Below are 24895 nucleotides of genomic sequence, written 5' to 3'. Positions count from 1 at the left end.
CCCATACAATTAAGAAGTCTTTGGATGTTTTATCTTCAAGAATAATTCAGATAATGGATTACTTGAATTATCATAAACATTTAGGGTTTAACAGATTTGTTACATATAGACGTTGTATCATGGATTTAAAAGACCATAGCCAGCGGGCAGCGGCGGGCGGAGAGACCGAGGGGCGACGCGGGCTGGGCGGCGGGTGCGGGGGTCCGTGCTTCCTCGCGGTGGAGGGCTGGGGTTCGCCGGAGACGCCGGGTTGCTCCGCGTTGCCAGGTTACCGCCCCGCGCCCGCTCTTCCGCCCGGGCCGCCCTCGGCGCCGCCTGAGCCGCGGTGCGGGCTGCGCGGGGCGCCGGTTCCGCGTAAGCCTGGGTCGGGCGCTGCGTGCGGGACTCTCGTCGCGCGTGGACAGGGAGCGAGCGTGCGGGGGACGTAGGGCGCCGACCTGAGGCTCCCCGGCGCTCCGGCTTCGCTCAGGGCGCCCGCTCAGGGGCCTCCGGCGCGAGGCCCCCTTTGTGGTCAAGATGGCGGCGCCCAGGCGGGCCGCGCCGAGGTGAGCTGGAGCCGGGCCCGGAGCGGGGCGAGTCTGCCACGCCCAGGACTTGGACCCCGGGCTGGTCTCCCGTCTGCCGGGGAGCGGCGGGTGAGTGGGCGCGGCCGCGCGTAGGTCCCTCTCGTGGGGTGGTCAGCTCTCCGTGCGTCCGCGGACTTCTGTCGTCTGATAGATCTGGGGTGGCCCAGGTTGGAGGCGAGGGTGCTTGATAGTGGAAACCTGAGGGGTTTAAGGACTCCCTTGGGATCGTTTCAGACCCCAGCAAGAAGCTGAGCAAGTTTCCTCCTGACTCTCTTCCCGGCTAAGTTTTCTCGCTTCTCTGAAGGTGCCAGGTTTTCTGAATCACCTTGTTACCCGGGGGGATACAGTTGGTGGTTCTGACCGTGGAACGTAGGACCCGGCGAGGGGAAGCCTGAGCTGGTTCTAGTTACTTTGTTTGCAAAGCACTTGTCTTGTCTTTGGAATCTTTGTGTATGTAACCAACGTTGGGAAGAGCCAGCGTTTTCTCCTCCAAAACACTGCGAGGGGTAACTTTATACGTAAGAAACAAGCGGGCGTTCACATCCATCTCTTTTCCAGCCACTGAGTTTTGGTTGTGTTTCCTTTCTTTAAGTTTGTCTCGTTCTGAAGTGATAACAAAAAAAAAAAAAAAAAAAAAAAAAGACCATAGCCAATTACACAAAGTATACTCTAGTCTCAGTCCTGCCATTAATTAGCTTAAGTCATTTAATTTTTCTAGGCCTCATTTTTCTCATGTGATGTTTTCTCTTTGAAAAAGTATAGTTTCTAATCTCTGTGTCATAGTTCAGCTTGGAGAAAACCTGTTCTTATCCAAACTCCATGACATTGTATTTCCAGCTCCAACTTTGGACTTTGAGTGAGTTGGGGGCAACTTTTTAAGGATATTTTCACACAGCTTTTTTAGTTAATATCAGTCTAGCTGACTTGTCATACTCAGACTTTCTCCCATATTCTTTTACCAGTGTGTTCCTTAGTCATATATATAAAGACTGTTGTGGGAAAAATGACCTCCTGGGTCAGCTTACTGCATGGTCATCGACACAGGCAGGGAGTAAGATTCTGTGGATTTTACAGAAGCAGATACAGGTTTCATTATCCATGTCCTCTCCCCTTTCATCTTACAAAAACAGCAGGCTTTTCTTGGAGAACGGCCAGATAATGCTATCCTGCCTCCTCACTGGCCCCGGGGATGAGTTGCCCAGGGACTGACCTCCAGTAAAGCAGGTGATTGGCTCATGGGTAGGCATCTGACCTTGGCTAAGTCTATCAGACTCCTCCCCAGGACTTTTCTCTCAGAGAAAAATGGAAGAATTGTCTTTTCTCTCTGGAATTTCTAAGCTGGGGAGATATGACTCTGGGACTCCCAGTGACTATCCAGCACAAGAAGAGACTTTCTGTAAAATAAAGTCTTGCAGAGGTAAGCAGGGCTGAGCGATGGAGAGAGAGCTGGAACCCTGCTGACACTCTGGAACTTCCAGATCCAACTGTATCTGAATATGGCTGCATCCCTGAATTTCTAGTACTTGTTTGTTGAGGTTGTTGTTGTTGTTTGGTTTTTGTTTTTAAATTTCCTTTGACTATTTTGAACTTGTTTTCAGCCATGTGCATTTGAAAGCATCATAGCTAAAAGAGCTAATTTCCTACATTAATGTCAGGTTTGCTGATTGGCATTCCTTAAGTGAAAAATAATATCCGCTATTTTCTTTAAATAAAATCCTTCTAGCTCAGGTTTGAGATATTCAAAACTCTGCCTCCTACCCCCCTCTTTCCAACATTTACTATATCACCTTGAAGCATTTGTGACCACATCTTTCCCATCTAGACGCAGTTGAGAGAGAGAGCAAATACTTCTGATATAAACCGCAACCTATACGCCTCCTACCTGGAAGCTTTAGAACATACTTGATTCTTGTCATCAAAGCAAATCTTTTGTTGTTGTCTCCAGGGCACAGAAGCATTTTCATGGCATAATGGAGTACAAAGTACATTAAGCCTAACTCTACTTCTCACCCTCTTTTACTTTAAATAGGCAGAAAAGAACAATCTCAAACACATTTTCCCAACAAATAAAATACATATACAATTATGTTTAGAAGACATTTATGCAACATATAGTTAGACTGATTAATTAATGGACCTTTCACCAATTGGCACAGTAAATATATATGTTCAATGTGCTTAATTAAAAAGAAGACAATAGGGCTTCCCTGGTGGCGCAGTGGTTGAGAGTCCGCCTGCCGATGCAGGGGACACGGGTTCGTGCCCCGGTCCGGGAGGATCCCACATGCCGCGGAGCAGCTGGGCCCGTGAGCCATGGCCGCTGAGCCTGTGCGTCCAGAGCCTGTGCTCCACAAGGGGAGAGGCCACAACAGTGAGAGGCCCACGTACCGCAAAAAAAAAAAAAAAAAAAAAAAAGAAAGAAGACAATAACATATTTTTACAGGTTAATTATCTGAGAAGAGTATTGTGCCAGCACACTTGATACTACAGTATTTCATGTTTGACAAGTAATCTTCTTTCAATTATATTTACTGCTAAATGTTTCTTGGATCAAGCTATTAAATTATAAGGTCAAAAGTAAAATGATATGAAATTACAATGATAAAGGGACACATATCCCACTTTATGAGAATAGAAGTTCTAATTTCTTTTCAATACTACTAGTAGTGACCACAGTACTAATTTGAGCCCTTACTATGAGCCACTGTGCCCATATACATTTAGTTCTTACAGTAGTTCTGCAAAGGGCATATAATAATCCACACTGTAAAGCTGAAGAAAGTGATTCTCATAGCTGAAAGTCACATAGCTGGTGAGTGGCAAAGTCTGGATTCAAACTTAGAGTCGTCTGACAATGCCCAGGTTGTTGACCACTATGTACACTGCTCAGTTGTTGCACCAATAAAGAAGTGCTTGAAATAATTATAGATTTGCCTACCCTGAAACTGCAGTGATTTAAAGACATCAAAGTTGCCAGTTGCTTAACCACATCTACTTACAGTAAGAAATTACATTTTATTTCATTTCTAAAACAAGATTAATTCTGCAGGCCCATCGAAACTTGAGCACACAAATCCTACCTCCAAATGAAAGATGCTTCTTTTCCATTATTCAACAGATGGCCCTGTACAGAGGCAATAAATATATAGTAGAATTTTCATTCAAATAAATGAGAAGAGAGGTTTCTTCTTGTCCTGATTCAGTGCCCATCATTATGGATTATGATGGCTCTTCCCAAACTTTACTTCATTCACTCCACTCTTTCTGCAAAGCTCCAGTAATGGAATCCATCATTCAGATATATGTGCAAAGCGAAAGGACCGTATTAATACAGTTGCTGAAAGTCACGTTGATAGAGCACAGGAAATACATCCTAATAAATGCAACATTAATGTTTGTGTGGGCCTTGGAGTGAGGGGTAGAAGAATTTTCAGTTTAATGGAATATTTTGCCTCTTGCTATGAAAGTGTGGCTTAATAGTCTTGTAATTGGTCATTTACAGACCTCCATCTCTGGGTTTCATGCTTTCTTTACTCTGCAGCTGTTGATTCCTTCTCTTGTTCTGGATGGAGGATAGCAACGAAGCCACTTCAAAGGGCTCAGCCTGCCTTTTTGTGTTATTGTTTAGATGAAGATATTTCCATTTATTAAAGCACACTGTTTAAACATTTTTATCATGTTTTAAACTTGACTGTGTTCTGAAGGTATGAGCACAGGCAGACATAATGGGGGATGTTTTCCAGGAGAAAACATACTCTTATCAAAGGAATTATCAAAATTTTCATGTATGGAGTGAGAATCAAATTCTGGAGTTAGACCTGAATTTAAATTCATACTCACAACCTATTACCAGTCTCGTCTTGATCAAACAGTTACCACACTTCTCATCAATTTCCTTATCTTTGAAAGCGGAATAAGAGAAGTATGCCTGGTGGAGTTACACATAAAGCTCATCTGATAGAATATTCATAAGGATTTTGCACAAAATACACATGGAAATATTTTAGCACCGAGTTTAGCGTGCGATTCGTCTTCAATACATTAAAGAGCTATTATTTTATTATTATTATACTATCATTAAATATCACTATTACTTAAATGTCATTATTGCTAAAATTGCTGTAAAATTACCGCAATAACCCATGATGAATTCCCCTCTTCTGTTTCCTTTGTTTAAATGGAAAATATATATATAAATCTAGACAGAGAACACTTTAGTGATCCTATTCAGTGGAGTGAGAATTTCCATGGCACTGATTAAAACAAATCCTGAATTGCATGGACTTAAGATAGCAGAGAGGGGCTTCCCTGGTGGTGCAGTGGTTGAGAGCCCGCCTGCCGATGCAGGGGACACGGGTTCGTGACCCGATCCGGGAAGATCCCACATGCTGTGGAGCGGCTGGGCCTGTGAGCCATGGCTGCTGAGCCTGTGCGTCCGGAGCCTGTGCTCCTCAACGGGAGAGGCCGCAACAGTGAGAGGCCTGCGTACCGCAAAGAAAAAAAAAAAAAAGATAGCAGAGAGGCTAAGAGGTTTGAAGTTAGACATCCCCAAGTGTGAATTCTACTGTGACCCTCTTCTAGCTCTAGAACCTTGAGGAAGTTGCTTAAACTTTCTGAGCTTCACTACTAGTTTCCTCATCTGTATCTTTTTCAGGACTATTTATCAAGTATCTTCCTGTTCTCTATGCTTGGACGTATCAATGAATAAATTAGACAAGAGCCTTTGCCTGCGTGCTCCTTCTTGCATGCTTTCTCCCTCCTTACACTCTCGTGTGGATACGGATGTTATAAATAAATTCTATGCTTTGTCACAGGTTGATGGGCGCTACGGGATAAGGAAAAGGATGTGAAGCTCACTGAAGAGGCTTGGGTTGGGAGTGCTGGAGGAGTGTACAGGTAGGTTCTGATTTTAAATAGGGTAGTCAGGGTGGATTTTATAAGTTGACATTTGAGCAAAGACTTGAAGTGAGGGAGTTGTCAGAATGTATGAGGGGGAGACCACTCCCTGGGAGCAAGAATAACCAGTCCCAAAACTCTAAGGCAGAAATATGCCGGGCAGCTTGGAGGAATATCAAGGAGGCCACCCTGGCTGACTTAGTCAGTGGGGAGGAAGAGACAGCAGGAGGGCTGTAGGTCGGAGATGTGATGGGATGGATTGGGTAAGTCCTGGGAGGCCATCACATGCATTGTGTCTTTTACTCTAAATGTAGGCAGCCAGGGGCAGGATTTCAGCCGAGGTGTGGCATGAACTGTCTCTTGTTTGAAAAGCATAACTCTATCTGTGGTCTTGAGGATGTGGGGAGAGAGTGGAGTCAGGGAGAATCTCGGGAGGTGACTACAGGATCCTCGAGGTCTATGTTGGTGGCCTGCACCAGGCTGCTAGCGGCTGGTAATTCTCAGAAGTGGCACATTGGGAAGGTTGTGACAGCATTTCGTGGTAGATTGAATGCAAGAATGGAAAGGAAGAGGGGGTCAAGGGTGAATTCGAGATTTAGGGCCTGGGGAACTGGAAAGGTGTGGTTACTGTCACCTAAGTTGGAAAAAGTTTGGGGTAGAGCATGTTTGGGGGGATTAAAGACCAGTTTTGGAGGTATAAGATTTGAGATGTTTTCGTGACGTCCAAGTAGAGATGCTGAGTACACAGTTGGATACACAAGTCTGCAGTTCTGAAGAAAGGTCTAAACTAGAGATACACTTTAATACAATGGAGATATTAAGAATAATTACATGGAAGCGCTATTTTAAAGATAAAATGAAGTAATGCAATTAGCACTCTGTCTTCTCAAAACATTTAATAACTGTTAGCTAAAATAATTACCTGAAATGAAAAAATACCTATAGTTTCTTTTGTTGTTCGCAGTAAAAGTGAATAAAACGTCACAATTATTTTAATAGTATTTGTGACACAGTAGTTTTAGTTAAGACACCATGACTACAAACATTTACAATAAACCTTTCAATCTCCTACTTTTCACTCTGATAGGGTACTTGGAACCATATTTTGTAAGGTTTAAGTTAGTTGTTATAGGGTACCTCTTTAATTAGAAGTAATTCTGAACTGTCTAGTTCCATGCAGTTTTATATACATATATGTATAATTACTATTTTATGATTTATCAAACTCAGTTGAAAATTTGCATCACTGATATACATTAGAATTTAAGCATTTACCCAGGTATTCAAGGAAAAAAATGTACTTGTCTTGTAATTTCCATAGGGGTACTTACTTTCCCATCTTCCCTTCACTTTGCAATTGAAAACATGGCAGGGGAAATATTATCTTACTGGTCTTTGAGTTCCCCTTAGCTATCTGCAAGTCCTTAAACAGCCTTTGTGGCTTAACCAAAATTCTCTTCCATCTTCATTCCGCTAACAGATATTGGTCTAAGCATGTACTTATACTAAAAAATGCATGACCACGTTGTCTCTACACATCTATAATTTTATGTTAACACTATCATTATGTAAGCTATACTTTAATTGTAATTATAACAGATTTTATGTCAACACACATCCATTTCTAGTGTTCATCTGGTGTTCAAGGGGAGAGCAGCATGTCGTAAATTTTATCAAAATATAACATCTGAAGAATAGAACAGAGGGTAATTGTGTAATTCTGTATTCACTCTAATTAAGTTCAGTGGAGTTGGCATAATAGAATTAAGATGAAAAAAAAAAGACATTGAGGTACCATGGCTCCCTCTCCTAACACACCCTGTTTGTATCCGAGAGCAGAGACTCGGCACCTTTCTGTACAGAAATGGAGACAGGAAGAGGCCAGAGGATGAATGACAGGCACGAATGAGGTGGAACTTGAAGAGCAACATGGAAATGAAATACTTCTTTTGTATTTGGTAGGTGGGGAAAATGTACCAGTGTGTATGCCTACTGGGACCACGTTTTCCAGAACGGTTAAGCCCAGTGTCAACTGTGCTGTCCCACCTTCCTCGTAAGTAGGAACATACTGTTACTTGAATCTTTGCTTCCTGTTTCTTGATACCTGGTTGAGAAGATTATCACAGGAACTGCATCTTGTTAGCAAATACACTGTTTTGAAATGATTGACACTCACTGAAGAGTGGCAACTCCAAGTTTGCTCTCTCTTGATCTTGGACTATTTAAGTCTGGAGTGCAGGAGTGGGTTATGGGGAAAGACCATTGGAATTCTTATGTCTTCAGCATAATGGTTATAGCATAATGGTTAGGAGTGTAGGTGCTGGTTCAAATCTCTGCTTTCCACTTGCTAACCATATGAGCTTGGGCAATTTACCTGATTACCTGAACCTCAATACTCCTGCCTATAAAATGATGTTAATAATATTTCATCCTCATAGACTTGTTTTCAATGTTGAAATGAAGTCACTTACACCAAGCACTTAATACAATGCCTAGAGCATAGTAAAGTCTATTATTATTACTATTACTACTACTACTACTACTATTATTATTATTACTATCACGATGCCAGGTGCTATTTTTCCTATTCCTTATTCCATTATCTTCTGCCCTGTCCCCCCATTTCTGTCTTGTTTCTGTACAAGGGTAGGTTTGTCACAGAGCATTTTCTTTCCCTAGTGTCTGACTCTTAGTCATCAAGGTGACTGGTCCACGACCCGGCATTCATTGCTGCTCGTTGAAGCAACCCATTTTGAGAAGGGGAGTTGGATATTGATGCCAAGTTGGGTCAAGGAGAGAGAATTTTCTCTCTTCTGCACTCAGAGAGCTAAGTGAAATATTCAGGCCTCAGAAGGAGAATCAGGCAAAGGGCAACATGCTTAATTTCATACCTTGGTGATTAAGAACAAGTCAGACAGGCTGGATTTGAACTCATTTCCGTCATGTACTGACAACGGGATCTTAGGTGCATTTGTAACCCCTCTGAGGCTCAGTCAACATCTGAAAGAGACGAATAACATTATCAGGACCTAGCGTATAGCCTCGTTGTAATAAGTGAGTAAATCCTTTTAAAGCGTTCAGCACGTTGTTTGGCATATAAACACTTAATAAAATTTAGCTTCTTTGACTACTACCGCTGCTAATATTATTAAGTAGCTGAGCAAATCTGAGGCCCATTTTTTTCTTAGATTGCACATAATCGTTTGGACAACCAGCTCACATTGATCAACTGTTGCTTATATATAAACCCCCATGAACCCAAAGGTGCTTTAACTCTCTCGCAGTCAGAGCCTGTTCTGGGGGCAGAAGCAACACCGGCACTACCCCCGTCATCTTTGCCTTTATTGTCACTACACTCGCCTGCCGTACTGAGCACTTTCTGTGTGCCAGGCACCAAATTTAGCCCTGCGTATGCACTATATCATGTAGTTCTCACACTCAGGTGCGAGACATTATCATCATCCCCAATTTTCAGATAAAGACGCTGAGGTGTTGGAAAGGTAAGAAACTTGACCCACAGCAAGAGATGGAGCCGGAGTATTCAAACCCTTCTCTCTGACCTCAAGAACCCTTAAATATTAGCCTACTACTACATCCTGGTAAGAAAATCTGCTTCCAGCCACTCTGGTGAGAGTAGAAATGATTCTCAATCCCCACATTCCTCTATTGCCCATGCCATCCTAGCCTCAGGACTAGGGGGGAAAGGAAGTGATCTCTTCAAAGAGCAGCCAAAGGGAACCTACTCCCTTCTGCCTTTTCGTAATCAACTAACCAATATTTTACTTCCTTCTTAAGAGTCCCCACATGTTCCTTTTGGTACTTAGCTTGGCGTTTTAGAATTCTGACGTTCTGTACATGACTCATCCACTGTATTTCATGTTAATTTATTGAGGTCAAGTATAGGGTCTTACTCATCCTGAAGTCCAGTTATCCCCTGTCGCATCTAACTCTGTTCTTTTCTTCTTCTAGGACATCTGCAGATATTTATTTGAATTTTGTTGAATTGTTCTCATCAATAGTACATTAAAAGTTATACAGAAGGTGCTTTCTTATAAGGAAAACCATCTAAATAGATTTCTAGCTGTTTACTTTTTATAGCACTATTATAGAGATTATAGATCTCCAGGTAATATTTTTTAGATTGAGTTCTTCATATCATCTTATTTTTACATATAATGATAAATCTGAATTTTCTCTATCAAAGCTCCGAGACTTCACTGGCTGGTAACTTAGCTTGTTGATTATGTGTTGTTGACTTTTCCATTTACAATGATATTTGATCCTGGTAAGGATGGGGCTGGGTGGGAAGGTACATCTTAGGGCCATAAATTGGTTTTGTAGAGAACTAACATAAAGATCTAAAGTCTCATCATATTTCTGCAGAACTCATGAATCATTTTATTATAATTCCATTCATTCAGGGAGTATAAAACCATTTTCAAAGTGTTATTCCTAATTTGTTCATCTTCTCTTCCTTAGTCTCAGTGAGAAGAGAGCAGGCTGAATGGAAGAAAGTCATTACGACCACTGGGGCCACTAGGGTAGGCATCAGTCCCAGAGGTTTGTTTTCATCTCTCCGCTATTAATATTGGCTAATGTCTTGAGTGCTTACTTGGTGCAAATTACTTAGCCGACCATGGCAAATGGATTGTGTCATTTCATCCCCTGATAGTCATACAATTAATGTATGTATTATTATGATATCCCATAATGCATACATGGAACAGAGTCTCAGAAGTAGTTATTTGCTCATGAAAATATGGTAGATGTGGAATTTGGACTCAGGTCTGATAGACTCCTAAATCACTCCTAGTGATTTTTACCACTAAATTTAAGTTGTATACCTCTGGAGAGTAGATAGTTTCTAAAATTTCCTCAGCTCTAACGTTTTATAATTAAATTTTTGTCTGATTGCAAGCTTAACAATTAAGATGGGTAGGAAGGAATGCCAGCCTGTTGAATGGAATTTCCCTGAAATAAGCCTGTTTTGTGACACCAGTTCACTCATTCATTCACTCAGCATGTATTGAATGTTTGCTCTGTGCAAAGGCATTTTAGGCATCACAGTGGAGTGAGCGCCCCTTCCATAGACTCTCCTGCAGCACTCAGAGAAGTCTTGGACTGGTTTGCCTGTTATGGAATGGGGCTTGGTGATAGAAGCCTGGTTTGTCCTCCGCTGATAAAACTAAGACATACTCATATGAGTTTATAGGCATCTTGAAGCCGTGGGATAGTAACACACATGAATCTTACCATTTTTGCCTGGGATTAATGATATAAAGGCTTTGGATTTGGGTATGGAAAATGGGTGCAATTATGGGCGTGTTGGTTCTACATATATATGGACATCACGTGTCATCAGCCTGCAGCTACCTGCCATTCCTCACTACTCCTTTTCACAAACCAAACAAGTACCTTCTTACCTCTCCTGTGGATAAGCTCTTGACAGTGGCACTAGGGCCTCCCTCAATAAGTACATCATTGGCTAAACCAGTGGTTTCTCAGATATGCTCATTGAACAACCCTTAAGGTGGATTGACATTCCACTGCCTAGAATAGAATATGGTGTTCTTTAGAAATCGGGGGGAAAAAATAGGCCACCAGATGTACTTTCTTTAATTTAAATTGTTTATATATATATATATATATATATATATATGAACAATTGTTATATATGTGTATGTATACTTGTTCATATATATGAATGATTTAAAATTGAAGATATATATGTATATATGTACATATATTTGTGTATAAATATATATAAATATACACAAATGTATATAAATATACACACATATATATATGTATATTTAAATTTTGGCTTCTGTTAGCAAGTAGTAAATTAAATTATTAGCAGATCCATACTGCAGGGAAATAACCAATCAGATTTCATTCAATAGCTTGCTTTTTTGTAGATTTATGGTTGTGATTTTATATCTGCAGGTCTGTTTGCTGAAGAAAATATTTCTACCACTTTACACAAAATTAAATTCATTTAATACCAATGCAGCATGTCTCAAATGTCTTAATACAGTTTTAATCTTGAATCGCATCAGAAGTATGAAATTAGAAACATACCCCAAAATCATTTGAAGATACAATTACTTTCATTTCCCTTATACTTTTGAGACTTTTGAAAAATAAGTATTTAGTTGTACTTATCTGTTTCTGTCTCTCTAAGGATAGCAAACACTGAAACACAATTCTTTTTAAAAGTCAATATTAAAAATATATTGTCCAAGATGATCAAAACTAAGGAAGTGGCAAAGAAATTCAAAAATTTAAACTTTCAAAGGGTGCTTTTTCTGTGAATGTGTAGTACTTGTTCTTCTGAAGGAATTAATCTTTTTTAAAATTTAATTAACTTATTTTTTATTGACGTATACTTGGTTTACAGCGTTGTGTTAATTACTGCTGTACAGCACAGTGACTCTGTTATACATAGGTATATACATTCTTTTTCATATTCTTTTCCATTATGGTTTATCACAGGATATTGAATATAGTTCCCTGTGCTATATAGTAGGACCTTGTTGTTTAGCCAATCTATGTATACCAGTTTGCATCTGCTAATCCCAAACTCCCAGTTCCTCCCTCTCCCACCCGCTTCCCCCTTGGCAGCCACCAGTCTATTCTCTATGTCTCTGATTCTGTTTCTGGTTCATAGATAGGTTCATTTGTGTCATATTTTAGATTCCACATATAAGTGGTATCATGGTATTTGTCTTTCTCTTTCTGACTTACTTTGCTTAGTATGATAATCTCTAGTTGCATCCATGTTGCTGCTGCAAATGGCATTATTTCATTCTTTTTTTTATGGCTGAGTAGTATTTCATTGTATATATGTACCACATCATCTTTATCCATTCATCTGTTGATGGACATTTAGGTTGTTTCCATGTCTTGGCTATTGTGAATATTGCTGCTGTGAAGATCAGGGTGAATGTGTCTTTTTGAATTATAGTTTGGTCTGGATATACGCCCAGGAGTGGGATTGCTGGATCATATGGTAGGTCTGTTTTTAGTTTTCTGAGGAACCTCCATACTGTTTTCCACAGTGGCTGCACCAACTTACATTCCCACCAACAGTGTTGTAGGAGGGTTCCCTTTTCTCCACACCCTCTCCAGCATATGTTATTTGTAGACTTTTTAATGATGGCCATTCTGACTGGTGTGAGGTGGTACCTCATGGTAGTTTTGATTTGCATTTCTTTAATAATTGGCAGTGTTGAGCATCTTTTCATGTGCCTATTGGCCATCTGTATTTCTTCTTTGGAGAAATGTCTCTTTAAGTCTTCTGCCTATTTTTTTGATTGGGTTGTTTGCTTTTATTGTCATCAAGTTGTATGAGCTGTTTGTATATTTTGGAAATTAAGCCCTTGCTGGTCGCATCATTTGCAAATATTTTCTCCCATTCTGTAGGTTGTCTTTTCATTTTGTTTATGGTTTCCTTTGCTGTGCAAAAGCTTGTAAGTGTGATTCGGTCCCCTTTGTTTATTTTCATTTTTATTTCTATTGTCTTGGGAGACTGACCTAAGAAAACATTGGTATGATTTATGTCAGAGAATATTTTGCCTGTGTTCTCTTCTAGAAGTTTTATGGTGTCATGTCTTATGTTTAAGTCTTTAAGACATTTTGAGTTTATTTTCGTGTATGGTGAAAGGATGTGTTCTAACTTCACTTGTTTATATAAGGCTGTCCAACTTTACCAACACCACTTGCGGAAGAGACTGTCTCTTTCCCATTATATATTCTTGCCTCCTTTGTCAAAGATTAATTGTCAAAGATTAACTGAGGTGTGTGGGTTTATTTCTGGGCTCTGTATTCTGTTCCATTGATCCATATGTCTGTTTTTGTGCCAATACCACGCTGTTTTGATTACTGTGATTTTGGAGTACTGTCTGAGTCTGGGGTGGCTATGCCTCCAACGTTGTTCTTTTTATTCAGGATTGCTTTGGCAATTCTGGGTCTTTTATGGTTCTGTATGAATTTTAGGATTATTTGTTCTAATTGTGTGAAAAATGTCATGGGTAATTTGATAGGGATCGCATTAAATCTGTAGATTGCTTTGGGTAGTATGAGCATTTTAACAATATTAATTCCTCCAACCCAAGAACATGAGATGTCTTTCCATTTCTTTGAATCATCTTCACTTTCCTTTATTAATGTTTTACAGTTCTCAGCATATAAGTCTTTTGCCTTCTTGGTGAGGTTTATTCCTAAGTATTTTATTTTTGGGGTTGTGATTTTAAAAGGCATTGTTTTTTTACATTCCCTTTCCGATATTTCATTGTTGGTATAAAGAAATGCAACCAATTTCTGTATGTTAATCTTGTATTCTGCTACCTTGCTGAATTCGTTTATCAGTTGTAGTAGTTTTCATGTAGAGTCTTTAGGGTTTTCTATATCTAGTATCATATCATCTGCATATAATGACAATTTTACCTCTTCCTGAAGGAATTAATCTTGAAGTTCTACTAAGACTTTTGGGATACCTGTTTTAATGAGCCACTACTTCCTGCCTGAGATTGCATTATGCACCAGAGATTCTAGAATTAGCATAATAAAACTAATAATGCAAACAACAACAACAAATCTTCACAAACCTTCCTTGCAAGGAAGTAAAGTCCACTGGAAAAGCAGACAAGTGAAACACACATTCAAAATGGCAGTGATTCTCAAACATTTATGTGCTGAAAAATCATGACAAGCATGATAACCAGGGCAATTACTAGACCCCTTCTCCAGCTGGTCAGGTGTAAGGTCCTGTAACTCTATTTTTGGTGAATGCCTCCAGGAGAGTCTGAGACAGATGTTCTCAGTTGTCGTCGACCTTTAGTGTGCATCAGATTTGCCTGAGAATATTGTTAAAACACAGATTGCTGGGCTCCAGTGCCAGAGTTCTAACCAGTTCCCAGGTGTGGCTGATATTGCTGGCCCAGGGACCACATTTTGAGAACCACCTTTCAAAACTCTGCAGTATGCGATTGTGTGTGTTGTGAATGAGATGGGCCCAGAGAACCAAAGGAGGGCAAAGGGACTCTACCCTAAATTAGTCAAAGGTAACAATAGCAGCTAGAATTGGTTGACCCAAGAAAAAATTTTAAGAACTTTACCTGCATTTGCTCGTTTAATCCTTTCAGTAAGGTACATAGGTGCTACTTAGTGTTCCTCTTTTACAGGGGTGTCCAGAGAAGGTAACTACTTTGCCCATGTCCTAAACTGGTAAGTAACAGATTAAGAATTCAAGTCTAGGAAGTCTGATTCCAGAGCCCACACCTCTACCCTTTCTGCATGTAGAGAGGAGTAAAGGGTTGTCAGTGAAGCCTTCCTGGGGGCCCTGGCCTCTGAGTGTAGATAGAAGGATGAGTGGACATAAAGATCATTATTTGTGTGTGGTGGGGGTAGGGAGGAAGTATCAGGGCTTCCAGAAGAGCCCACCCTCCCCATACATCTGCTATAAGCAAGTCTGATGATCAGGAGTCCGGAACACGAGTATGACTATGGGATACTGAGAAGGGTTCTAGAACCCTGAGGTTAGAGTTCTGGATCAGTTAGTAGGTAACAGAAAGTGAATGAGTGATTTACCTTACTTTCCACGGGTAGCAGGAAGTTTGGAGTTAGTCCCTCTAGCGTTAGTCCAGCAGCTGAAGGGCATCACCAGGGGACTGGGTTGCTTAGCTCTTCCAGCTTCCACATCTCTAGCACATCCACATAGCTTCAAAGTGACCCCAGAATCCCAATAGTGTTCCAGCAATTTGGGCAGGAAGAAAGAAAAGGGAAAAAAAAAAGAAATTAAGTAAGAAAGAAAAGGCAGTGTGTAAATCAGAGAGCAAATTTTTTACCACAGATGGTCAGCAGACTTGCACTTAGATCTCATCAGCTCGGATTTTAAACTGGCCACCTTAGCCTTAAGGATAATGGGGTCTCCTAAACCAGGGCTCTGATAGTAAGGAATAAGGAGAGAGTGGTACTGATTAGCAGTGCCTGCTGTCCCAAACAAATATTATCCCCAAACTATTTTTTTTATCCTATATTTTACTTTAAAGAATGGAGGGGAAACATTATGTATCTGTAAATAGCCTTTTAGAAAGGGTACAATTATATAGTTATACAACCCCCTGGAGGGCTCCTTTCTTCTAAAATCTCTTTAAAAACTGTTCAAGGTTAAGGACATTTTTATCTTAATTTAGTAACTTGCAGTCGATTATCTTGGAATGACATCCTCTCTCTGCAGATGTTCTGTCAGGCTTTAGAAAATTCTAGAAGTGGACAGAGAAGTGTTATGGTACATGTATTTGCAATATGCACGTCTTTGAAATGAAATCCATTTAGGGACCAAAAGGCATTTTATGTCTTTGTTATACATTTTCACATATTTGCCTTTCCAGAATTCCTTTGAGCAAATCTGTTAGATGTAACCCATCCGTTTCTCCCATCTGAATTCTTTATTACTAAACATTCTTAAGTATGCTCTCACTCCCCTCTGTCAAAGGCGTTTCTCTGGGTCCTCACCCTTCTCATCTCATATGTGAATGTGTATCTTAAACTGAAGCAACAGTCTGCTATGACTTCTCCATAACTTGAAGAACCCGTCTTTGTGGGAAAAAAAGTAGACTTACTAACTTAAAATGCGTGCAATGTTTCTGAGAATTAAAAACTAAGATAAAAACATAAGCAATGGAAAAAACTTACAGTTGATCCTTTTCAAATACTTTATTTTACAGAGAAGGCAACTGAGGTTTAAAGAAAAAATGCGTTAGTTAAACACTAAATAATAAACCTTAAACCTCAGTGGAGCAACACATGGACGGTTCATTTCTCACTCACTCAGGAGTGTAGTATGGACTTTGGTGGTCTGAGGGTCAGTTTTCTGCTCAGTTATTCAGGGACCCACCACCTTCATCAAGTGGCTCTACGTTTGTCCTAAAAAGGAAAGGAGAGAGGTAGCTGCAAGCTACAATTATCAACTCGTTTTTCTTCAGACATAAACTCTTCAGGTCACCTCTGGTCACATTCTTTGGAATAGAACCATACCCAGATGCAAGTGGAGATGGAGAATGTTGTTCCTATCTTGGTCCTAGTGAGGCCTCTGCAGGCTGGAGGAGCTAATTAAAGTGTGGTCAACAGCTCGTTGTTTCTGCCACAATGAGTGATTAGCCTAAGACTGTGGATTAATTATGTGTGTGTGTCACATATACATATAATACACACAAACATATATATATATGTGTGTATATATACATTTTTTAGCATGAGTTGACACATGGGGCTTCTGCCGTATCAAAAGAGTACAAACTGCCTCTTGGTGCTTTTTCTTAATTGAAGTTGACTACTACTATCTATTTCCCTTCATTTTGCTACCTCCCCCCCGCCTTTCAGTGCTATATGAAAATTCTGAAAGAAATAATTTCAAAGTTTCCAGTGCTTTTAAAGGTAATAGAATACTCAGACCTTAACAATTTTCCTGTGTGAAACTTTTGCTAGACTAAAATAATTAACTTATGAAAAGTAAATTTAGATTGATACAAAAGAGAAAATAAGCTGATTTTTTTTTTTTACACAAATACCCTGAGCCAGGGTGGAAAATAAATGGAAAATTGGAGGAATTTAGATCCTTTTGTTGTAAATTTAAATATTTTTAATTGTAAAAATAATACAGGCTCATTGCAGAAACTCCAAAATTGAAAGGATTTAAAGAAAAAAGGAAAAATAACTCAAAATCCCATTTCTGATAAATCATCTCTGTAACATTTTTGAGGGTATCTTTTGAAACTTTTTTGTGACGGGGTGCATATAAATACAATGCAAGTATAAAATACCTTTAATTATTATATCAAACTACAAAACAGTTCTATAAGATTTTTATTTAGTAATATAAGTATGATTACTCCTCACCTAATAAAAATCTGCAGCATCATTTTTCATGGTTGAACAGCATTCTGTTATTTATTTAACCAGTCCCTACTGTTCAACATTTAGATTATTCCTGTTTTGCTTTGCTAAACAATGAGACAAGCATCCTTGTTCATATGTCTTTGAGCATTTGTTTATTTCCTTAGAGTGGACTTCTAGAACTTGAATGGCTGGTTGTCAGTTCTGGTACATACTGACATATTGTCTTCCAGAAAGGTTACCGTGCTTTTTATTTCTACCAAGAATTTAACATCCAGTGTGGTTTCTTACACACACTTATCAGTACCAGTATTATCAATATCAATACCAGTAGTATCAAGTTTTTTAAAACTTTGTCATTCTAGTCAGTAAAATATGACATCTGAATTATTTTATTTGTATTTCTTTGATTAATAATAGCAAGGTTGAACATATTTTCATATCTTTATTGGCTGTTAATACTTTTTAGTTTGTGACTTTATGACATCCATTTTTCATCTATGTATAACAACCTTTTCTATATCAATGTGTTTATTTTGTTGTAAATGCAATTTTTTTCTCTTCATTTATTAATTTTTATTTTGTGTGTGTTGAACTTCTTTAATACTGTCAAGTCTATTCAAAAACCCTTTAATGAACACAACAAATGTGGAAAATCAGTCATTCTCCTGCATTTTGTAATCAATTTATTTCCTTTTGGGCAGTATGGAAATGTAAGTTCTTATTTCATCTTATGGTTAGAAAGAATCTATTCCCTCGGAAAGGGATTATAGTCTCCATGATGCAGTAATGGGAGATTTTATAGGGTAGGCAGGGTCTACAGAAGAAAAAACCCTAAATCACACTCCATTGGTGGTTGCCTTATTTATAAAAATGGCATTTGAGGTTGTGTGACTGCCATCAGGTAAGCAAAATTAATTTTTAGCATGAAATACTCCTATCAGCAAGAACAGCCTAGGATAGGCTAGCAGTAAGAAGTGAGGGGTTATGGGATTGGGGCATAGCCTCTGTTTCCTCCAATGCAGCTGGAAATTTAAACTCTGGGGCTCCTGCTTGATCCAGTCAGCCCAGCTAGTATGTGTTGCCAGGTAGGGTGAATAGACTCAGAAGTACAAGAGCTCATCCTTGGTCCCCTCTGGAAATGAGCAGAGAATACTGTGTCAAGCAGAGGTGATCAGTCCATGGTCTGGAGACTTGGATCTCCTCACATAGTCCTTAAAGTCAGGGTGAGACAAAATGCCAATACAAATTATACCGATGACAGTATCAATGAGGTGACATTGAGTCCTTTGACCCAACATGTGTCTGCAGTGTGCCATCCATTAGTAAATGGGCAAAGCCATTTGACAGATCTATCTGATACAATGAATGAATCTGACACTCATATTTTGAAAAACTGAAACTGTATCCATTTGTCAAGAACAGTGGCTACTTGTTCTGCTTTATTCCCCCTGGTAGAACTAGATAGCATTGCAGACAGTAAGACGTTCCGGCATTTCACCCTGGAGTAGCCCCAAAACTGAAGAAGCTGTCTTATCAGTAGTTAGCTCCTTGTCACCAAGACTATTAAAGTAGATTTGTATGATTAGCAAATTAAAGAGACTATAGTGCCTACCACTACTGTATTCACTAAGGCACCCAAGTTATTCTAAAGAAATCCTAATAATACATTAGGACCGTTTTGAATATTTTTATTTGATTAGCCATAATCTTCTAGTTATAACATCCATCACCATCTTGACCACTGAAACTTGGCCTTCTTTTCTTACAGCCTAGCCCTGTGGTCTTGGGCTAATCACTAACCTGCTTAGATACAATTTTCTTCTCTATGAAATAGAAACAATATTATATGCTTTGAAGGACTGCAGGAAGATGAGCTGTAATGTTTATCAAGTGCCTAGTAAGTAGCCTGGCCCATAATAAATACTTGGCTAATTGTAGATGTTAGTTTCATTTTTAGTTTTATTTCCAAACATTGCTCTTTACTTTTGGAACTCTAAAATTTGTTTTGAGAGTGGAGGACTTGTTTGGATTCCTCCAACACTCTCTGTATATTCTGTACTTCTATCCCTAGATCATTTATATTAATGGAATAAATGATCTTTGGTCTGGTGATTCCAAGGTGACGAGGAGCTAAGTGGAGGTTCAGTATACACCTGGAAGTATGGATTTTCATGCCCAGTGCAAATGTGGGAAAGGCATTATTCCCACATTATAAAGGGGGTAAAGACCTCCAACTTGAGGAGACTCTGGGTTGAGAGATGAGAGATTTACAGGTACTGTGTTTATCCTACAGGGTACCACAGGGGCTTTTATGTTCTGTAGCAAGAATTTGCACCTTATACCCTTGTAGTTAGAAGTAAAGCGTACCACATAACTAATATCTAGTAAGCATTAGAGTTAGAATAAATACCATTTATTTAACGTTTCCTTTGTGTTAAGCATTTTACAGTTACAACATATGGATGGATACTATATTGTAATGGTTAAGAGTGTAGTTTTTTGAGCTAGATAATCCTGGATTGGAATCTCATCTTTATTACCTCTTTTTTTTGTTTTATTGAGGTATAATTGACAAAATTGTAAGATAGTCAAAGAGTATATCATGATGATTTGATATACATATGCGTGGCAAAAGGATCCTTCCCATCACGTTAATTAATACATCTAACAGCTCATGACACCTTTTTCCTTTTTTTCTTTTTGTGGTGAGAACACTTAAGTTCTATTCTCTCAGAAAATGTTAGTTATACAATACAGGATTATTGACTGTAGTAACTATGTTATACAGTAGATCCTCAGACCTTATTCATCCTGCAGCTGAAAGTTTGTACCCTTTTACCAATCTTCCCCTCTTTTCCCCACCCACACCCCAGCCTCTGGCAACCAGTTTTCTACTCTCTCTTTCTATGAGTGTGGCTTTTTTTCTTTTTAGATTCCATATATAAATGATATCATTCGTATTTATCTTGTCTGGCTTATTTCATCAGTATAATGCACTCCTGTTTCATCTATATTGTCACAAATGAAAGGATCTCCTTCATTTTTTAAGGCTGAATAATATTCCATTACCTCTTAAATGAGTGACTTTTGGTACATTGTTTATACTTTCTAAGCCTCAGGGTTTCTTTTCTTCTGTAAAAAAAAATATGTATATATATATATATATATATATATATATATATATATACACACTAACAGGTTATTTTCTGATATGTGGAATGTTTGTTGAATCAACAAATAATTAGTTGAGATCATAAATGTGACACTTAGCACTGTATTAACATTTATTAATACTCTCCCTGTTAATTTCTACAATAAATTGTATAATAAGTAACAATAATAATAGTACTAGTAGTAGTTTTAGAAAATGCATAGGATGTGCCAGGCATCATATACTGTACTACCCTCCTTCATGTGTACCACAAGTTACATGTGGATATCATCTTCCACGTTGTTTCCTTTAAAGAAAATTGAAGCTCAGCAAGATTGAGTAGCTTGCTCCAGATATGAACTCAGGTCTGAATCACTCCACATATAGGTTCTTAATTACTCCATGTCTTTAATTCCACATCTGCATTTGTTTGTTGTTGTTGTTTTAACTTTTCAAGCATCTGAAATTCCTTTCTCTTTGGGGAATTTTCCACTTTGTGGGTCTTGATGAGAAACAGAGCCTTCCTCTCGTTATACAAGCTGAACATGTCAGATACACTGTTTACTCACATGCTCAGTCTCCCTTACAGATGGAAAACAGTCGGGCGACCTCGGGTTGGCCAACTGCACTCCTCTCTTGGATTTTGAATTACAAATAAATGATGTAAAGAAGCAAGGCCAGCAGTGCTGGGTCAACCTCCTGTTTCCTGTTCCTGCTTGGTAGCAAGGCCAGCTAGGACTTACAACATCACTTTGGCCTGATCCTATAATTGCAATAGCATAGCCTTGGCTTTCGGTTGTTTAGTCTGCTTCTAGTTACTGAGACCTAACTATAAACTACCAAAAGTTTCCTTTTCTGCTCAAATTAGCCATATATGGTTCCTGATGATTACAAATAAGACCTTTCCTGATATACAATGGTGACCTACTTATCCAGGCAGATGTAACATCGTCCTGGCAGGGACAGAGGGCAGGCAAGTTCCTTGAACAGCTGAACAAGAAGGAAAAGACCTAAGAAGGAAGAATTGAAGCCAGTTCTGCTTGTGTTATAATTCTACCCGCAGCTGCCTCTGTTTCACAGACCACATGCTAAGGACCATGTCCCTTCCCCTGTAACAGACAAGCAAAGTAGACCCAGGCCTTCCAACCCAGAGACCAGCTGAGCTGTACCGTGGACAATCTAGGATGTGAAAGACTTCACTCAATGTCTTTGTCACTTGACACGTTGTTCCTCTCTTTGGGAAGTAGTTTCTTTGTGTGACAAGAATATGCTAAACCAACACTTAAGTGGACAGAGGTGAAAGATGCTAAAATTAGCTACAGAAAAAAAGGCTAAAGACTTGTATTTTCTGTTATTTGAAGGTGTTAAGACCCCACATAGAATATGAGTCCTTTAAAGGAAAGCTGTGAATGGCCCAGGGAATGTTGGAATTTCCATGTGGCAATATGTTCTTGATCGGTCATGATGATGATGATGGTAGCATCAGTAGCATTTATCAGTGTTTCCTGGGTGAGAGGCACTTTATCCTAATGACCTTTTATCCCCATGACGACCCTGTGAAGTAGGAAATACTGTTTCAGCATCTTCAGGGTTTTTCTTCTTCTTTTTTTTTAATCAGGAATTTATCCTACATCACAGTTGGGTGGTAGAACGACCAGAACTGGACACTAGCCTTTCCTGAATTCCCAGCGTGTGATCTTAGCAGTTGTATTGCCTGATGCAGAGCCATGTAAATGTTGCCAAAGCAATGAAACGTGTACCTGTTTCTAACAGATTCTAACTCAAGCTCTGGGGTTAAGTGCAGAGCAGTTGAGTGTGATCGTCTTTACAGACAGTAGACAACTTAAGAGAAGTTGTTTAAAAGTATATTTGCGTATTGCACTGCACTGTCATATCTGTGACTGGTTAGCTATTGAGTCACTAACACAAATCCCAATCCCAGCTCTAATCTCATTCATCTCTTGTATGATATTTGACCTAATTGAGGCAGGTTTTTTTTTGTTCTTTCCCACAAACACACATCGAACATCCAAAACATGCTTACCATTTGTGAGCATATTCTCTTAGTTATTTAGGAGTTGAGTAAGAGTGAGAGGGAAGGGCTTCCCTGGTGGCGCAGTGGTTGAGTGTTCTGCCTGCCGATGCAGGGGACGCGGGTTTGTGCCCCGGTCCGGGAAGATCCTACATGCCGCGGAGTGGCTGGGCCCGTGAGCCATGGCCGCTGAGCCTGCGCATCCGGAGCCTGTGCTCCGCAACGGGAGAGGCCACAACAGTGAGAGGCCCGCATACCGCAAAAAAAGAAAAAAAAAAAGAGTAAGAGAGAAAAAGACACATAAATATGAAATACGGTCATCATTTTTTTAATATCCTTTATGTTGTTAATCCCTCTTAGCATTTACTGCCATTCACTCATTTGTATTATTTGGGGTATAGCAGTTTATTCACACAGCATTTTTACATATGGCTTATCATTTGTATTCTATTTTAATAACACTAATAATTATAGACTATCGACAAACTCATCAGACCCTACATATTCATTTCAAAATCATGAAAATAAGGTGGAAAGTGAGGTGTAAAGTGGAAAATCTATGTGTATGTTTTCATTGGTGGAATGAGGAGCTACCTGAATATCACTCCTTTAGCTTTTCCTTCAAATGGTGCACTTTTTCCTCCATGCATAGGAGTCACTTCCATTAGGTAAACAGTAGTCTTGAGGGCAAACCTCAGAAGTAGAAACAGGAGAACTTTTCAGTTATGGTAAAATCAAACATATTTTTCTTCAGTAGTGAAAAAAAAAATTCTTCATGAGAAGTTCAACCACCGTGAGTTCCATGGTGAAAAACTTTCCCCTTATAGATGCAACTTCCCCCAGAATTCTGAGAAATGTCGGTAGTAGAGAGGGGTGTTGCATACACCTGTTTCATTTCCCTCTGACTTTTCCTTCTCCTTTCTCTATTGACATTAAAATCTATAGTGAAAGCGCGTAGTAAGCAGTCTGGGACAATTGATATGACATTTGATCTAAATCTCCACAGTCTACTTTAGATGGGGATGCTGTGAGAGTCACAGGAGGGGAAAAAAATCTAGAATTATTCTTATGTGATCAATGCACTAAAATAACAAGCAAATCTTATTTCTAGCGAATGAAATAGCATTCCTTATGTGATGTCATATTATGGCAGAAAAGAAATACATGCGTCTATTTTCTTCTATATTAAAACTGCTAAGGAGTGGGGACCGATGAACTAAATCAATTGTTTTGGGTTCAAGTTGTAGTTTTTAGTAGCCATGCTTCTTAGCAAGTTTTCAGAAGCAAATGTAGTTCGTTTACTATCACCACTAAATGTGCAATTGTGTAGATTTGTGGGAAAAAAATCATTTAAAATGATTTGTGTAAATTTATCTATTCATATGATTATTCTCCCCAAGTAAATCAAAATCTATATACTATGTTTTTCTTCTATAGCTTAAAAGGGGAATGTATGTTGAAACTTATTCAAATATTTATTAGGTGTCTACTAAGTGCCAGGCACTCTACTAGGCAGTAGAGATGTTGTATTAGAGGTGGAAAATGTCCTTGACCTCCAGAACTGATACTCTTGTAAGAGAAATACTGGGTCAAACTAAGTCAACAGTTTCTTTGGCTACAGAGCTTTTTACGAGTCTTGTGAATTATGAGTCTCTGATAAGGAGATGTAGTGGACAACAGATCCCAAATTTACTTGAAATCTTCCGTCATGGACTGTCTCGTAGGATTTATGATCCACTGAACACACCTTGAGAGACACTAGTATTCTACAGTGGTTAGTTGTTTTCTATTAAACAACTATATACTGAATCCATGATATTATTATCTGGATGTTTTGGAGGATACAATGATGTACATGGCCACTGTGATGATAAGGGGGTCCAGTTTAGTTAAGAAGAGAAACCACAGGAGTTATAACTTAATGTAACAAAGAAATACACACACATATACATATATTTATATGTAAATTACTATTTATATAGTATACAATGTCTTCTGAAGAAGATAGAGTTGTTTGTAACTTGGGATCTCACAGGAGGTTTCACAGAGAAGGTAGACCCTGAGCTGGGCAGAATTTCAGTAAGTTAATTTGGTTCTGACCGTACGATAAAATCAGGTATTTGCATTGGTCAATCTGACCTTGATGGAACAGCATTCCATTTGCAGGGAATAGTGTGATCAAACATGCAGTGGTGGAGATTGCCAGATGGTAATATTCCAGTACCTGGAAAGTGTTGAAACATCTGCTTTCTCCACGGTCTAGAAAAGTGAATCTCAAGTGAAATGCAAGTATAATGGAGGCCAGTGCTCTTTGCTTTGTACACTGCTTTGATTCTACAACATGCAACA

General features: G+C 39.1%; 1 long non-coding RNA gene across 1 annotated transcript; it reads left to right on the top strand.

Moving 5' to 3' along the window:
- Window positions 1-281: 281 nt before the first annotated feature.
- On the top strand, window positions 282-7427 carry LOC125960626 (uncharacterized). Its single transcript, XR_007470481.1, has 3 exons — window positions 282-635; window positions 5381-5462; window positions 7302-7427. It is a non-coding gene; the product is annotated as an uncharacterized LOC125960626 (long non-coding RNA).
- The last annotated feature ends 17468 nt before the right edge of the window (window positions 7428-24895 follow it).

This window comes from Orcinus orca, chromosome 12 (genome assembly GCF_937001465.1).
Source record: "Orcinus orca chromosome 12, mOrcOrc1.1, whole genome shotgun sequence".
Classification (NCBI taxonomy): Eukaryota; Metazoa; Chordata; class Mammalia; order Artiodactyla; family Delphinidae; genus Orcinus; species Orcinus orca.
The sequence above is the reverse complement of the archived record's forward strand: the minus strand, read 5'-3'. Positions and strand labels throughout refer to the sequence as shown.